Genomic DNA, 18,054 nt, shown 5'->3' on the forward strand with positions numbered 1-18,054 from the left:
CCCCAAACATAACTACACACAGGAAGATTCCATATGACACAGTCTATAAGATGGGTATTAGCTTTGGCTCCTTAATCTAGTTTCAAAAAAGAATTCACCGTGAAATAACAACGGCCAACTTTGCAGATCACCGCAATTTTATAAAGCACTTTCGCAACCATTATCTCATTTGATCCTCACAAGAACTCTATGAAGTCGACAAAGTAAGCATTATCCTTATTTTAAAGATAATGAAATTAGGACCCAGAGAGGTTAATTACCCTCCCAACAGCCCCCTGCTTGTAAGTGGCAGAGTCCCAAGAGTGTGACGGCTCCAGCACATCACACAGCCTCAGAAAACTCCGATTAATTTCGTCTTAGCGGAAAGTACAGGACTTATTAGAGTATTATTACCAGCTATCATTGGGATAAATATCTCTTGAAATTAAGCCTTCTGAACGTGGTGCCAAGTTATTACGAAGCTCCGGCTCCTTTGAATAGCGTTTCACCCTGTTTTGCTTAAACTTCTCTCTCTTTCCATAGGTTCACAGGGCTCTTCTTCATCGGTTTACATTTAAAAGTTTTACAAATATCTGATCATGTTAAAATGATTAGGGAGCCTTCCTTTAATGTTCAATCAGTGATGTGAAACTATCCTGACTATAATAAGTGAATTCTCTACAAGATCGACCCTGCAGTTACGCAACAACCTTCCCTCATTCTATTAGATCCTGTCTTTATTTTACATTTTCATATTTTGTTCATCATGGATTTTTACACTAACTTTTGGTTTTTTTAAAGATTGTATGACAATGTCATTTGTCTTGATCACTGAGCTTTTTGGTGCTTCCTTAAATTTCATGCCAGGGCTAAGTGCATCACTTGCATTACCCCAGCTCCAGTCCTGTTTCTTTGAAATCCTTCCTTTCTACTTAAAAGCAGATAGGTATTCTGGGGTCACAGAGATCTTGACCTTGGTCAAGTCGCTTAAATGCTTTGATCCTTCATTACTTACCATAATCTTGGGCTCACGAGGGTATTTAGCTCATGCAATTGTTTAAAAGATGCTCATGAAATGGCTGGCATATAGTAAACACAGAAAAAAATGATAACTCTTGTTAAAATTATTGCCACCTTTTCTGGCAATTTTTTTTATTACAAATTTTTTAAATTTGTAATGTGGTGAAGTACACATTGAGCTTCTCTGGTGGCTTAGTGGTAAAAAGTCCACCTGCCACGCAGAAGATGCAGATTTGATCCCTGGGTCAGGAAGATCCCCTGGAGAAGGAAATGGCAACCCACCCTAGTATCTTGCCTGGGAAATCCCGTGGACAGAGGAGCCTGGCAGGCTACAGTCCAGGGGGTCACAAAAGTGTTGGACATGACCTGGTGACTAAACAACAGCAGCAAACCACACAGAACATCAAATTTACCATCTTAACTACCTTTAAGTACATAGTTCAGAGCATTCAGTATAAGCAATCTCCATAACTCGTTTCATCTTAAAACGCTGAAATTCAGTACTCATTAAATAATTTCCCATCACTGCTAGCCCAGTCCCTGGCAAGCACCAATACTTTCTGTCTCTTATGAAACTGACTACTTTAGGTATCTTGTTTAAGTGGAATCATACAATACCTATCCTTTTGTGCCTGCCTTATTTCACTTAGCATAATGTTCTCAGGGTTCATCTACCATGTAGCATGTGTCAGAAATCCTTTCCTTTTTAAAGACAATAATATTCTATGCATGCATAGACCACATTTTGTTCATTCATTTATTTATCGATGGACACGTGGCTTACGTTTACTTTTTGGCTGTGGTGAATAATGCTTCTATAAACATGATGAAGGAATTATTGCTATTGTTTTTATTCTTGTCTTTGTATTTTTTCTTTGTGTTTTTCCACAGTGCACAGAATGAGAGCTTATCTACTGAGTGAACGATGAAACCATCCTGGAATCATTCTGGCAGAATCTTGGTGCTAGGCCGGCTGCAAAAAGTTGCAGTCTGCTGTCACATTTGCGTTATCCAGTTAAGACTTTAAAATGACCCTACCAATTAAACGCTTGTTTTCAGTAGGAAATATTAGTACTGGATTTCCACTTTTTCCATCATGTACAAACCGACATCCTCCTCCTCTGTATTTTAGCTTCATCATTTGTGCAGCAGCAAACTTTTTCTGAAAATCACCAGATAAGACATATTTTAAGTCTCGTGGGCCAGAAGGTCTCTGTTGCAAATACTCACCTCTGCCTGTTCATGGTAACGTGAAAGCAGCCATTGACAAGGCATACGTAAATGAATGTGATTGTGTTTCAATAAAACTTTATTTACAAAACTAGGTGATGGGCTAAGTTTGGCCTGTTATAGGTCTTTACTTGCTGACTCTTACTCCATACAACAGCCCATTCCATTTTACGTCTTTGCTTTAGAAATCCAGAGTAAAATGATGGTGTCTTGTATTTGTGAGATGCCTGATCACAGTCAAATTAATCGTAAGGAAACATTTTGGAAGGAAGATGAAATCAGCCAACAAAAACAGAACCAGAGTTCCCCTCTTAGCCCTTGTGATGCTCTAAGACAAAAAGAAATATACATACTGATCTTTATCCCCAGCTCCTAAAATCTTTGCAGTTTCCTGAGCAATACAGATGCTAAAGGAGCATCTTTGGTTCTAATATTTGGTCTTTGATTTTGATTCCTGGCATAGAGTCTCCTAACACCTTGGAATTGACTGAGTGATGGGAACATCTCTTCTAATGAGGCACCACTTGGAGGGCTCCTGGATGGTTTCCAGATGAAGGCTGGTCACCAGAAAGACCAAGCCATGATGAGACGCTTGGAACTTTCAGCTGCAATTCACCACACTCCTGGGCTGAGTCCATAATTGATCATGCCTAGGTGATGAAACCTTCATGAAAATCCCTGAACTGTAGGATTCCAAGAGCTCCTTAGTTGGCAAAATTCGCATGCCGAGAGGGCAATGTGTCTGGAAAGGCACCCCTTCCCACATACCTTGCCCAAAGCATTTCTTTCATCTGGTTGTTCCTGAGTTATATCTTTTTATAACAAATCAGTAATCTAGCAAGTCATCTATCTTCCAGAGTTCTGTGAGATTTTCTAGCCAATTATGGGCCCCGAGGAGGGGGTCATGGGAACCTCTGATTTATAGCTGGTTGGTTAAGAAGAACAAGTGACAACATGGACTTAAAATTGGTGTCTCAAGGGGAAGGGGAGCAGTCTTCTGGAATCTTAATTGAACTGTAGGACACCCAGCTCTTGTTAGAGAATTGGTCAGGGTGGAGGGGAAAAAAAACCCACACATTTGGTGGCCAGAAGTGAAGTGTGAGAGTAAAGGAAACTAGTTTTTCCTAGACAGTACCATTCCACATGGAGACTCTCAATAACATCACTAACAGGTTCTAAGCGCCTGGTGCAGAAAAGATGCTCAAATAAAGTTGAATATTAGTATTATTAGAACTTCGTAAGTAAAGTGTGAGTAACTGAAGTTGTAACCGCTGTTACTAAGGCAAGACCAGTTCAGTTCAATTCAGTTGCTCGGTCGTGTCCAACTCTTTGCAGCCCCGTGGACTGCAGCACACCAGACTTCCCTGTCCATCACCAACTCGCAGAGCTTCTCAAACTCATGAACTCATGTCCATCGAGTCAGTGATGCCATCCAACCATCTCATCCTCTCATCCTCTTCTCCTGCCTTCAATCTTTTCCAGCATCAGGATCTCTTCTAATGAGTCAGTTCTTTGCATCAGGTGGCCAAAGTATACAAAGCAAGATACAGGATAGTTTTCAAGTGACCTCATGTCATTGTTTATAGATGACAAATTGCCAACGTTCTTTTCAAGGTTTCAAACTGAGGCCTGGATGATGAGAAACAGTCCCAGATTGCAAGAATTAGAGATATGGGGAGGAAGAGGTAAAATCCAGGTTTGGAAAACCTTGCCAAGAGTAGGTATGTTGTAGTTGCCTTTCATAGCTACTATAGTTTTTGGGTTTTGTTCCTGTTTTTTGCTTTTGAACAAAATGACACACAGGTTGCTTATGGATTTAGGCTATTTTCCCCCAGTAACAACTAGTTTTATTGCAGCAACTTGAAACCCTAATTCACCCTTTAGCTTCAAACCTCTCCTAGTTCACTTAAAAGTTTCATGATTTGGAGGCAACAACATTTTAGTGGGAGAGGTATAGCCTGGGGAGCTGGGGAGATTAGGTTCAAGTCCTCCCTCCCATCACTTGCCTGCTGTGCGACTCAGGGGGAGTTATTTGACCTCTCTGAGTCCCAGTTCACTTACCTATAAACATGAATAATGAAACTTACCAAGCAGAGATTTGTGAGTGTTATAAATTGAATTATGTCCCCCAAAAAAGATATATTGAATTTTTAACCCCCAGGACTTATAAAGTTAATCACTCAGTCGTGTCTGACTCTTTGTGATCCCACAGACTGTAGCCTGCCCAGCTCCTCTGTCCATGGAATTCTCCAGGCAAGATACAGGAGTGAGTTGCCACTTCCTCCTCCAGGGGATCTTCCCTACCCAGGGCTCACACCCAGGCCTCCTGCATTGCAGGCAGATTCTTTACCCACTGAGACACTGGGGAAGCCCCACTTGTAAAGTGACCTTATTTGAAGATAAAAGAGTCTTTACAGAGGAAATTGAGTTAAGATTAGGTCATCAGGGTGGGTCCTAACCCATGATGACTGATGTCCTATGAAAAAGGAAAACTTGAACACAGAGACAGATACACATAGAGGGAAAATGGTGTGGAGACGGAGGCAGAAATTGGAATTAATGTTGCCTGAACCAAGGAAAGTCTGGGGCTACCGGAAGCTGAAACAGGCAGGAAACATCCTCCTCTAGAGGTTTCAGAGGGAGCCCAGAGCACCCCACATCTTGGTTTTGGACTTCTGGCCTCTCAGAGACAGTGCACTTCTTTTTTTTCAGATTTTTTTGTAATATGGACCACTTTTAAAGTCTTTATTGAATATGTTACAATATTGTTTCTGTTTCATGTTTTGTTTTTCTGGCCCCCAGGCCTGTGGATCTTAGCTCCCCAACCAGGGACTGAACTCACACCCCCTGCATTGGGAGGTGAAGTCTTAACCACTGGACCACCAGGGAAGACCCAGCAATAAATTTCTCTTGTTCTACACCACCCGGCTTACAGTACTCTGTTAAGGCAGGCCTAGTAAACCACCATGTTTAGAATTCAATCAGAAAAAGAAAGTACAGAGCTCAGTGTCTGATTTGTAACAGATGCTAAAAGTCCAGACTCATATTGAAGCCCTAGTGTTTGCTGTATTAGGATTCTGAGCATATGCTCTCATTTGTATTTCTTACAACAACCCTATCTAATACGGAGAGAGATCAGTCTCATCCACTTTAGAGATAAGGGAACTACAGCCTCCGGAGGTTAAGTAACTTGCCCAAGGTGTACAGCTAGGAAGGGGACCCGTGTGTCACACTCATTTAGGGTTAGGTCGACTAAAGGCAGTGTCTTGTCTGTGGAAGTGTCACTAGAGGAATCAAGTAGTCAAAGTTGCGTTCCTTATTTGTGAATATCCATCGGAAGGACTGATGCTGAAGCTGAAGCTCCCATATTTTGGCCACCTGATGCAAAGAGCTGACTCATTGGAAAAGACCCTGATGCTGGGAGATGGAAGGCAAAAGGAGAAGAGGGAAGCAGAGGGTGAAATGGTTAGAGAGCATCATCGACTCAATGGACATGAATTTGAACCAGCTCGGGGAGATAGAGAAGGACAGAGGAGCCTGGCATGCTGCAGTCCATGGGGTCACAAAGAGTCAGACAGGACTTGGCGACTAAACAGCATTACCACACTACTCACTCTAGAGATGCACCTCCAGATGAGCACAGGTATTTTCAGGTTTGTACCACCAGTGGGTGTCTCCTGCCCAATCATATTTCTCGACTGTCTCTTTTATTTGTTTTTCCTTTAAAATATGCTTCACATAAAGAATCTGAAGAACAGTGGATATATGTATATGTGTTCATTTCAGTTCAGTTCAGTCACTCAGTCATGTCTGACTCTTTGTGACCCCATGGACCACAGCACACCAGTCCTCCCTGTCCATCACCAACTCCCAGAGTGTACCCAAACTCATGTCCACTGAGTCTGCGATGCCATCCAACCATCTCATTCTCTGTCGCCCCCTTCTCCTCCCACCTTCAATCTTTCCCAGCATCAGGGTCTTTTCCAATGAGTCAGCTCTTCACATCAGGTGGCCAAAGTATTGGAGCTTCAGCTTCAACATCAGTCCTTCCAATGAACACTCAGGACTGATTTCCTTTTGGATGGACTGGTTGGATCTCCTTGCAGTCCAAGGGACTCTCAAGAGTCTTCTCCAACACCACAGTTCAAAAGCATCAATTCTCCGGCACTCAGCTTTCTTTATAGTCCAACTCTCACATCCATACATGACCACTGGGAAAACCATGTATATGTGTAACAGAGTTGTTTCACTGGACACCTGAAACTGACACAACATTGTAAATCAACTATGCACCAACAAAAAAAAATTTTAATATATGTTACAGACCAAATCCGCCTCTGAATCTGCTTTCAGAAAGCTCACTAGACTTTATAACTTGGCTGGCAAGGAGCGACACTGGCCCAGATGGGCAGCTGATAGAACATCCAAGGAAAGAAAAGACTCCGATATCCATGCCCTTATAACTTGAGCCCAGAGGAGGACATGCATTGAGGTGTGGATGGAGGGCTACTGTGTGTATCAAAAATCCCCATCCAGGTCATGGAGAGATTTGAGATCCCATTGGCTTAAAATGCAGAGAAGACATCTCCCTAAAATAACAGTAAAATGTAAAAGTTCAACTCCACAGGAGGAATCAGAAAGTACCCTCTTCTGGCTGAGGCATCAAATCCCCAAGGCCAGACAAACATATTTTTTGAAAGAATGTGTACTAAGAAGGGCTTCCCTGGTGGCTCAGCAGTAAAGAATCTGCCTTCAATGCAGAAGACACAGGAGGTAGGGGTTTGATACCTGGGTGGGGAAGATTCCCTGATGTAGGAAATGGCAACCCACTCGTCTTACTGCAGGGAATATCTCATGGACAGAGGAGCCTCATAGGTTATATAGTCCATGAGTCCACAAAAAGTAAGACACAAGTGAGCACTTTAGGACCACTAAGAACATTGACACCTGATATTTCAAATCATACCAATCAATTCCAAAAACCATGCATGCTTGGGTAAGAAAAGCCCATCCAAATGGCACTTTGGATACAAAGTCTTGTAATTTGTCCACATAATCCCCTTGGTTAGTAGCAATTGTTTCAATTTCTTTTCATATTTTCACCAAATCAAGGTCAAATTAAGCTAAGTAAAAGAGGAGAAGGGAAAGGAATAAGTTGTTTCATGAAAATTTTTGAGACGATTAAAAATTTACAGAGAAAGGAATCCATTCCAAGTGCTGTCATGCCATATCTCCCTGATAAAGGGAGCTTGGATACTTAACTCTAAAGCCTGCTTTTTGGGCTATCTGATTACCCTTTATCAGGGACCATTAGTGTCTGATAATAGCAACCAATCCCTTGTTCAGTCAGCCTTAATTTCCTTAAAGGAAAATCTCCTGCTTTGGCATGCAATCCCTCCCCTTGTCCACCTAATGGAATTATGCAAGAGTAAACATACATTTAAGATCAGACCCCAAAAGGCAAAGTCACTTCCCACCTATCCACAAATATATCTTTCCATGTTTCTATCACGAAGCAGTAGCATCTTCTTGCCCCAGGCTTTTCAATAGCATGCAATATTTATTAAGATCATTACAAAAGATGTAGAATGCAAGTCAACGGAACTGGACAAATCTTTTAGCCCAGCCTCTTCCTTTTATAGCTCAGGAAACAGAAGCCCATAGCGTCACAGAGCAATGGTGGTGGTTTAGTTGCTAAGTTGTGCCCACCTCTTGCGACCCCGTGGACTGTAAACTGTCAGGCTCCTTTGTCCATGGGATTCTCCAGGCAAGAATACTGGAATGGATCGCCATTGTAGAGGAATAGTGAAAGTCGCTCAATCCTGTCTGACTCTTTGCGACTCCATGGACTAGATAGATAGGGACCATCTAGACTAGAGTTCCATAGTCCACAGAATTCTCCAGGCCTGGAAAGTAAAGTGGGTAGCCTTTCCTTTCTCCAGGAAATCTTCCCAACCCAGGTCTCCCACACTGCAGGCCAATTCTTTACCAGCTGAGCCACCAGGGAAGCCCTAGAGCAATAGAGGTCAAGTCTAGATTTCTGATTCCCAAACCAGGCTTATTTCTACTAAGACAAATCAACACCCACATCATATCATGTTTGTAGGCAGAAAACAAACTACTGGGACTTCCCTGACCCTCCAGTAGTTAAGACTTTGCCTTCCAGTGCAAAGGGTGTGGATTCGATCCCTGATGGGATCTCAAGTACCTTGTGGTTGAAAAACCAAAACATAAAGCAGAAGCAATATTGTGAGGCTCAATGAAGACTTTGAAGATGGTCCACATCAAAAAAAAAAAAAAACTTAAAACAAAAGAAAAGAAACTATTCATCCTGATTCATTCCAGAAATTTCATCTCACCTTTGCAATTGTGTGTCTTAGGGACTTTATAGACATTTTAAAGAGAATTCTGACTAACTGGGGTCCATCACCAAAGAATAAGGGCTGGGGGAGGAAAATCACCTTTGAAATAAATTGTCTGTGGCTTATCAGCCTCTGGTTTAAAATGCAGTCATTCCCTAGTTTCCCCAAAGGAGAAAAAACAGAATATGGACGTAGTGGTGCTAATATCATAGGCAAAGCCAAGAGCTGCCCCGCTGGAGCTCAGACCCTCCTCTGCCTCTGCACGCAGAAACCAAGTTCTATGAGACAGAAAATAACTCAGCCATTCCCATACTGTGTGAATGCTGTTTTTCAGGTAGTTATGTTCCCTTCAGAGGCTCGCCGTATACTTTATTCTGAAAGAGGAAACTAAGCAGATGACTTGGGGAGGCAGAAAAGGGGTGACCAGTGAGGATGCTGGAGGGGCAGTGCCACCTGCAGAGATTAGCCCAAAACTTCAGCAGGAGGAGATGTGTTCATCATGCTTGTTCATACCCTCTGCTGGTTCAGTGTTAGGAAAGCAAATGGTAAAGAGAGGATCCCACTTAGCAAAGATCTGGGAGAAAGAACCAGAATGTGAGTGCAAGTCAAGTGGGCAAAGCCAAAGTGTTGCTGGTGAGACGAGGAAGAATGTCAAGACACCAACAACACTGGCCATCTGAAACCACATGTCTGCTTCATGTCTGGTAAAGGCAGACGGGATCACCTAGAAAACTGAAACTGTGATGAAGAGAAGAGCTGGGTGTTCAAGATGAGTGGGAAGAGATAAGGAGATAAAAACGAAGAGCCAGAAAATGGCAGATCCCCAGAGCTGACACTGCCAACTCAAATACCATGAATTCTTGAGGACGTATTTCAGCCAGAAAGGCTGAGAAAAAAAGTTTTGATTTAAAATAATTTACAAGGAAAAAAAGAAAACCTTAGATTTCAAAAAACACCTGAGCATGTAGGGGGAAAGAGTTCATTCACCAGGTTCCAACCTAAATTGATGACAGCAACCTCCATCAACACACATCTGACAACTTTTAAATCATATAAAAGAGGAAAAGTGTGTATAAGCATTTAAGCCAGGTGGGGGCAGTGGGGGGAGGGCAAGAGGAAAGAAAAAGAAGTAATCTACAACAGAACAAAAATGAAAGCATCTTCAGGTATCCCTTCCATAACACTGAAAATAAAACAAAAATGTAATAGCAATTTTACCTAAATTTAAACTGGAAACAAAGATTGAGATATACACCACATAATCAAGAAATGACTCAAAAAAAAAAAAGACAGTTTGTGACTTGTAGTGAGGACTCATAGTGAACAATGAAATTCCTTATAGATGATTCAAATAAAGATTACAAAAATGCTGTTCAAACTAAATATAAATGTTAAATACCTCTTTAAAATAAAGGATAGAAAAAATATATGTGCTGAATATCAATAATCATAATCTAAAATCACAGATTATATATATTTTTAAATATCAGAAATGGGAAAGAGAAGTAAAAACACATTATATCTCTTACTTGATACAAGCTTTTTAAAAATGATCTTATTCTTCATTTTGATTATTATAGAAATACATATTTTAAATTTTTTAACTTAAAAAGTCACAAGTAAAATGAAAACTAGAGTACGTCAACTCAAAATAATAGGAGAATGTACACGTAAAAAATAAAAACAGAAAAAGAACTCAAAAACTTTAGAAAGAAGAAAAAACTTCAAAAATCACAAATAATGTGACAAAAATAAATAAAAACGTGAAAAGATTATCAGGTTGGATTTTTTAAAAATCAAATATATTCTGCTGTCAAGAGATATGATAAAATAAAGTGATCAGGAAAAGAAAAAGAGAGATCAGAAGGTTTATTACATAAATTTTAAGGTAGAATTTACAAAGAAGGAAAGCATGGAAGTGCATTTATTTATGAATTGAATAATTTATTTATGAGTTGAATTCTAAGTAGAATATTAAATGTACAGGGCTGGAATTTTATATCAATAAAGATGGAATCCAAAACGAATATACAACAGTAATAAATATCTGTTGATTAACATAGTATCATGAAGCAAAAATTATTAGAAATGAGTGATAATATTTAAGCATAAGAGGAATCTATTGGGCTTCCCTAGTGGCTCATTGGTAAAGAATCTGCCCACCAGTGCAGGAGACACAGGTTCAATCCCCAGTCCTGGGAGACCCCAGGAGACCCCACGTACCCACAGCAGCTAAGCCCGTGCGCCACAGCCAATCATTGAGCCTGTGCTCTAGAGGCAGGAGAGGCAACTAGTGAGCCACAACCGCAGAAGCCCGCACGCCCCAGAGCCCGTGCTCCACAATGAGAGAAGCCACCGCGAGGACGAGGGGCCCCCACTCACCACGACTAGAAAGTCTGCACAGCAACAAAGACCCCAGCACGGCCAAAAATAAGTACGCAAATAAAGTTACAAAAAAGAGGAACCTGCTGCACAGAAATTAGGAAGCACTCTCTTAAATAACCCTTGAACAAAAAATGAACACAAGCCAACAAGTAGATTTTTCCTAAATGAGTAGCATTTTTAACATACCAAAATTTTGAGGTAGGATCAAATAGTTCTCATAGGAAAGTTCACATTTAAATTCTCAGAAAAATGTCTTGGCCTGTGAACAATAATGGAAGGATTTGCAGAAGTAGAAACTGTCATAATTTTTTAAAATAAATAAATAAATTATCTTGGTATTAAAAAAAAGAATAAAATTAAAAGAACTAAGCCCTTGAGGAAAAAGCCAAGGAGGTAGAAAAAAGTGTTTAGAATTAGTTTTGTTAAACAAATTGTGGAGTTAATAGATAAGTCCTGGAACTAATTTTTTGGAAAACAAACATACACACACACACACACACACACACACACACACATTTCTATCTACTCAAAAAAAAGAAAATATTAGAAAATGAAAATAAACCTATAGAAAGTTTAAAAATACAGAAATGACCACAATGGCAAAGAAGGTCTAAAAATACAAAAGCATATTTTGTATAGATTTATGCTCTCCCCTTGAATATCTTCAAGAAATGTTAGATTCTTTTAAGAAAATGTTCATAACAAAAACAAAAGCAAAAACATCTCACTCAGATAAACCAAAACTATGGAAACATTTGAAGTTAACCACAATTTACCTCCAAGAGGTTGCAGACCATAACAGGCTTTTAGATACGCTCTTTTAAATAAAGAATAGATTATTTTTATGATGCATTTCATAAATCATAAATGCATTTCTAAATCATTTCAGAGCATAGAAAATACAGAAAGTTTGCCAACACCACTAATACCACTGATCTAACCCTGAGCGCCAAAGAATTGATGCTTTTGAACTGTAGTGTTGGAGAAGACTCTTGAGAGTCCCTTGGACTACAAGGAGATCCAACCAGTCCATCCTAAAGGAGATCAGTCCTGGGTGTTCTTTGGAAGGACTGATGTTGAAGCTGAAACTCCAGTACTTTGGCCACCTCATGCCAAGAGCTGACTCACTGGAAAAGACTCTGATGCTGGGAGGGATTGGGGGCAGGAGGAGAAGGGGACAACAGAGGATGAGATGGCTGGATGGCATCACCGACTCGAGGGACATGAGTTTGAGTGAACTCCGGGAGTTGGTGATGGACAGGGAGGCCTGGTGTGCTGCAATTCATGGGGTTGCAAAGAGTCGGACACGACTGAGTAACTGAACTGAACTGAACCCTGAAAAAAAAAATCAGAAAAGAGACAAAACAACACTGAAATTGTAACATTGATAAAACCCCCAGAATTCACCAAGAAATTGCCTGAAATAAATATTTGAGGAAATGACAGTAGAAAATGGTTCATATTGTATGCCTTGATGGATCTTGAACTTAGGGTTCTAAAGAGTTTGTCACTCTGACCTTTGAATTGAATTTTTTTATTTCAGTATAATTGCTTTAGAGTGTGTTAGATTCTGCTGTACAATGAAGTGAATCAGTGATATGTATAATGAAGCCACTCTTAAAAATTCAGAAAAGTGGGGGTGCAATCTAGGAGTAGACTAGTGGCTGGTCTGAAGAAAGGATGCAACGTTAGGAATTTGGGATTAACAGACACACACTAATAAATATCCATAGTAGGGAACCAACAAGGACCTGCCATACAACACAGGGAAGACTGGCATTAACAGCATGACCACATTTGCTTTGCACAAAGGAAAGAACAGGTTGGCACTGGTTCAGGAAACCTAAGCTATGAAGTCAGCAAATCCAAATTATTTAGTACAAACCCCCATTTTCAAAAGACGGGCCAGGTCCATAAATATTTCCACAAGCCCATCTACTCAGTGCATAGTTGCCTACCTAAATATTTTAGATGTAGGAAGTGGGGCATCTACTGAGTTAAAAAGCAATTTTTACCCATCTTCTTATATCACAAAGCAATTATTGCTCACTCACCACTTAATTTGTTCTGACAACCTTCTGTCAGATAATACCAATGAAAACAAATGAAAACTAGAAAGAAGAGTTAAGTCTCCTATATGATATATGCTTATGCCAAAAAAGATTAGTTAAAAATCCATCTTCCTCTACCTGAATCCACAGACTGTTTAAGGGAACTGTCAGTAAAATCATTACTAATGAAGTACCAGACTATGCGACACAATGGTTAGAAAGGAAATTTAAAAGATAAATGCAATTGCAGATGTCACAAATTTTTCATTAACAGATGAAGATGCTGGGAAAGTTCACATTTTTGGAACAGCCTATAATCATTACAAGTATTCAGGGCATCAGATTTTATTCGATCCTGGCTTCTCATCCAACTCGCAGCCCTCTCCCTGTGCTCAAACTCCTCCTCCTATATTTGGCATTTGACCTTCCCTATAAAAAATTGGAAAGGGAACTATTATAATCCTGTGTCTCCAACAACCAAGCCCCAAACCTACTCTCTTGGCTAGCATTGTCTGTGGTATTAATAAACCATCCATCTTTGAATTACGAACCATCATCACTCACCCAACTCTTGGAGCATCCCAAAATCCCACCAAGGGGCCCACAAGAAGATAGCTTTCCATGTGACAAGGATGGGGTTTGATCTAAAGATGTACCCCCAACTGCACATCTGGACATTAGGTTCTGGCGTGAGGAATAGACAGCCATGAACTTTATAAAGTAAAGAAAGAAGCAAGAGTAAGCACTGGTAGTGAAGCAGTTTGCAAAGCAGGTTCCAAATGATTGGTCACCTGCCAAAAGACATTCCCACTCATGCCTTTTTCTAGTAACTTGATCTTTTTTCAATAAAGGGGAGCCTTTTTCTTCTTCCAAAGAACAATGAAGAGATATCTCAGAAGGACAAAAGAAGAATTCAGCGTCCCCTGGAACACTTTAATCTCAGGTTCTTTTTACTGCCCAGGTCAACTGGAGAAACCAAATGAAATTCCACAGCTCCACCCTGGAAACTCCTTTCTCCTGAAGTCCAGGAAATGGCCAGCATTTCCCTTCCCCATTTTCTTGGTGCTGATAGAAGGAGCAATTGCATCTCATGCTTGGATGGATGAATTAGTGACTGGAAATTGGCTGGCTCAGTAACTACCTTTCCTAAAAATACCTTAAAAACAAAAACATAAATTCCACAAAGAAACTGATGAAAACCTTCATGGTGAGGAACTATAAACATATAAACCAGCTCAAAGGTGCTAATTTCCCTTTTTTAGTTGTGTTCAATTCAGTTCAGTCACTCAGTCTTGTCGACTCTTTGCAACCCCATGGACTGCAGCACGCCAGGCTTCCCCATCCATCACCAATTCCCAGAGCTTGCTCAAACTCATGTCCATTGAGTCAGTGATACCATCCAACCATTTCATCCTCTGTCGTCCCCTTCTCCTCCCACCTTCAATCTTTCCCAGCATCAGGGTTTTTTCTAAGGAGTCAGTTCTTCACATCAGATGGCCAAAGTATTGGAGTTTCAGCTTCCGCATCAGTCCTTCCAATGAATATTCAGGACTGATTTCCTTTAGGATTGAATGGTTTGATCTCCTTGCAGCCCAAGGGACTCTCAAGAGTCTTCTCCAACACCACAGTTCAAAAGCATCAATTCTTTGGCACTCAGCTTTCTTTATAGTCCAACTCTCACACCCATACATGACCACTGGAAAACCAGAGCCTTGACTAGACGGACCTTTGTGTCCTTAGACGGACCTTAGTTGCGTGCGTGTGTGCGTGCTAGGATGCTCCAGTCCTGTCCAACTCTGTGGGACCCTATGGACCATAGCCCCCAGGCTCCTCTGTCCATGGGATTCTCCAGGCAAGAATACAGGAGTGGGATGCCATTCCCTTCTCCCTTCCTGACCGAGGGATAAAATCCGCATCTCCTGCTTTACCTCTAGCATCACCTGGGAAGCCCTTTTTAGTTGCACCAAAAGCCAAAGACAGAATCACATTTGTGAGATTGTTTACAGAGACCGTTGTGCCAACACTGCAATTTGGACTTCACTTCTTGAGTCTGTATGAATAATCTTCCTGTTGCATTGAGTATATTTTTAATTCAGTTCAGTTCATTCGCTCAGTCGTGTCCAACTCTTTGTGACCCCATGAACCACAGCACACCAGGCCTCCCTATCCATCACCAACTCCCAGAGTTTACCCAAACCCATGTCCGCTGAGTCAGTGATGCCATCCATCCATCTCATCCTCTGTCGTCCCCTTCTCCTAGTGCCCTCAATCTTTTCCAGCATCAGGGTCTTTTCAAATGATCAGGGTCTTCTTCATATCAGGTGGCCAAAGTATTGGCATTTCAGCTTCAACATCACATTTTTAATTAGAAGTCATGTAATCCTTGTTCCAGTGATGGGCAATCAGGACTATTTTTCTTTGGGCAAAACTTATAAAGCAAAAGAAGTTAACTCCCTTATGCAGAGGGGAGGGAACCTGGCCAAATACCGAGACCTTGATCTGGACCAAGACTGAGATGGAAAGAGAGCCAAAGCTTTCGACTACAGACTCCTTCCTCTAGGAACCCAACCTGTACCAGTGCAAGGGGATCCAAGAGCCTGTAGAGAAAGGAGAGTGCAAAATCCACATCCAGCCAGGAGGAGAGTAGGACTCGAGTCCCACTGGGAAGTTAGTGTGCCAGCTAGGAGCTGAGGAAGAAGACTCATCAAGGGACGGGCTATCCAGGCTTTGGGAAAGATCAGAAGGTAAGATGAGGCTTCAGGTTGCATGAGGGGTAGGCCGGAGACCTGGGTCTCACCGGTACCATTCACCAGTAGAAACGGGCTGTTCAGGGCACTGGTTAGAACAGATTCGAGGACTGGGCAGGACCAAGGCTGTAGCAGATGGTTTCAGCACACACAGCTGGTGGAGGCTGGGATGGACACAAGCATGATGAATCAGAAACACAGGAGCAGCCTGGGAAAATACTTGTGCGGTCCATTTCACAATCGATGCAGAAGCTTTGTAGCCCCCGTGCCTGGAAGCAGCGCTTCAATTACCAGAGCTGCCAGTGAGCTGAGTCATACGTCAAGTGATGCTTTTGCCATGGAATAGCAATCACCCTGAAGTGCATAATTCTTTCATTCGCCAAACACGGACTGAGCACAAGTGGGCAAGATGCTGAGTCTGAAAGTAAGTGGATGGTCATTGTGAAGACACCCATCCTCACAGCGTGTAGAGGAAGCACAGAAAGTCTAAGCCCTGACAGTTATCCCCCGCTTTGTACTTAACATGGCTTGAGAGTCAAGGTTTACACTGACAACGGCTTTCCATTGACAACAGCCTTCCCAAGGTTCTCTTTGTTTGGTTTGTTTGGAGGTGGGGGTTGTTGCTGTTTTGGTTGTTTGTTCCTTTTACCAAGTCTTATCTTCATGGCTTTTTTTTTTTTAATATGCTTTTCTGCTAAATTCACTTTACATGTGGTTGTTTTTTTTTTTTTTTTTTTCCCAACAAGTGCTGTTTTCATAGAGTCATGCACACAAATGCAGCTGTGAAGGACACTTCATGCTTTCTCACTGTTCCTAGGAATAGTATGAGGCACTATGCCATTAAGTCCCTTTTCATAGGAAAAAGCTTCCCGTCATTACCACCTACTTATCTTTTTACCCAGGATGCATAGTCAGTATTTGAGGATGGAGTGCGAACTCCAGGAGTGACTTGCATTTCCTGTTCAACACTAATGCTTTAGATTCCTAGTTGTTTCCATTATAATGTATCTTAACCATGAATCCACAAAAGACTAGGAACAGATTCCTTCTGCTTAAAGTACTTTTTGCAACTTTTGCGATAAATGAAAATAACATTTAAAAGAAATACAACCAAAATGATAAAAAGCCACAAAATTTCAGATTAACTCCATGTTAGTATAGCAGGGGAAAAGTGACCTCTGAGGAAGCTGTGGCCTGAGTCTGACCTGTGGGCTGCTTTATTAGGTGCCACGAGCTCTGTGGTTCTCCCAACACTTGTCTCTACTCAAACTACGATAAGCCTTTGTTTGTACAGCACTAGGTGACAGCCTTGGGCCCTCACGAGGAATCTCGTTGTATATGTCCTGAGTCCAACCCTGCTCTTGCACTGGCATCTGATAATTAATATTAAAGTCTCTACTGTCTTGCTACATCAGGATCTTTTTACCACAAATATGACTAGGCTGCTTATCACCTTCTAATTATTTCATCAGTTTCACATGGAACATTTCCCAGCCACCTCTAACTTCAGCCACTCCTCTGTTCAAAGGCAGGGTGCTAAAACACCTCTCAAAATCAGACTTGGAATTATTTCCCCAGATCGCAATAAGTTTCCAGAATTCATAGAGATTTTAAGTTCTAAAATCAGCACAGAAGGCAAAAAATAAAGTCTGAAGTACCCTTGAACTGTCTTGAGTTGTGAATCAAGCATGAGATCCGTGGCTATATCTGTACAACCCTGTGTAGTCATTCTTGGGCTCACTGAGTTTGAGAACCACTGAAACAGACTAGAGAGAAAAATAAAAGGAAGTCTTTCCAGGGAAGTCTGGGTATCCAAACCATCCCACATGTTGAATGGGAGACCAGTGGGAAATTCTGAGTGTTCTTGCTCACTGGGAAAATTCGCTCCATTTTTCTCTAGTACTGAGCTTCCCAACCTAACATGTGTCCATAGAGGCAGTCATGTTGTGATGTCTAAACAAGATGATTTTGGAGTCTCATCCCAGCACAGGTGTGTAAAGTAAGTTGCTAAGTTACATGAGCACATGCACAGTTCTGTTCATTTAACCTTCCATGGTGAGTTCATTGCCTTTTCTTGTTTAGTGCCATTTTTGGCTTATGTCAAAACATAGTCCCCTGAAATCTTCTTTATACAAAATGTTAATTCTGTTGAAATGGACAATTCTATGTATTTGCTGAAAAACAAAATGAATCTTCTTATAAATCAAGGATTTTATACTGTGCCCAAAGAATAGGACTGCCATCGGGCTGAGATCCAGAAAAAAAAAATATATATATATA

The sequence above is a fragment of the Bos taurus genome, chromosome 1, assembly GCF_002263795.3.
Source record: "Bos taurus isolate L1 Dominette 01449 registration number 42190680 breed Hereford chromosome 1, ARS-UCD2.0, whole genome shotgun sequence".
In the NCBI taxonomy this organism is placed as follows: domain Eukaryota; kingdom Metazoa; phylum Chordata; class Mammalia; order Artiodactyla; family Bovidae; genus Bos; species Bos taurus.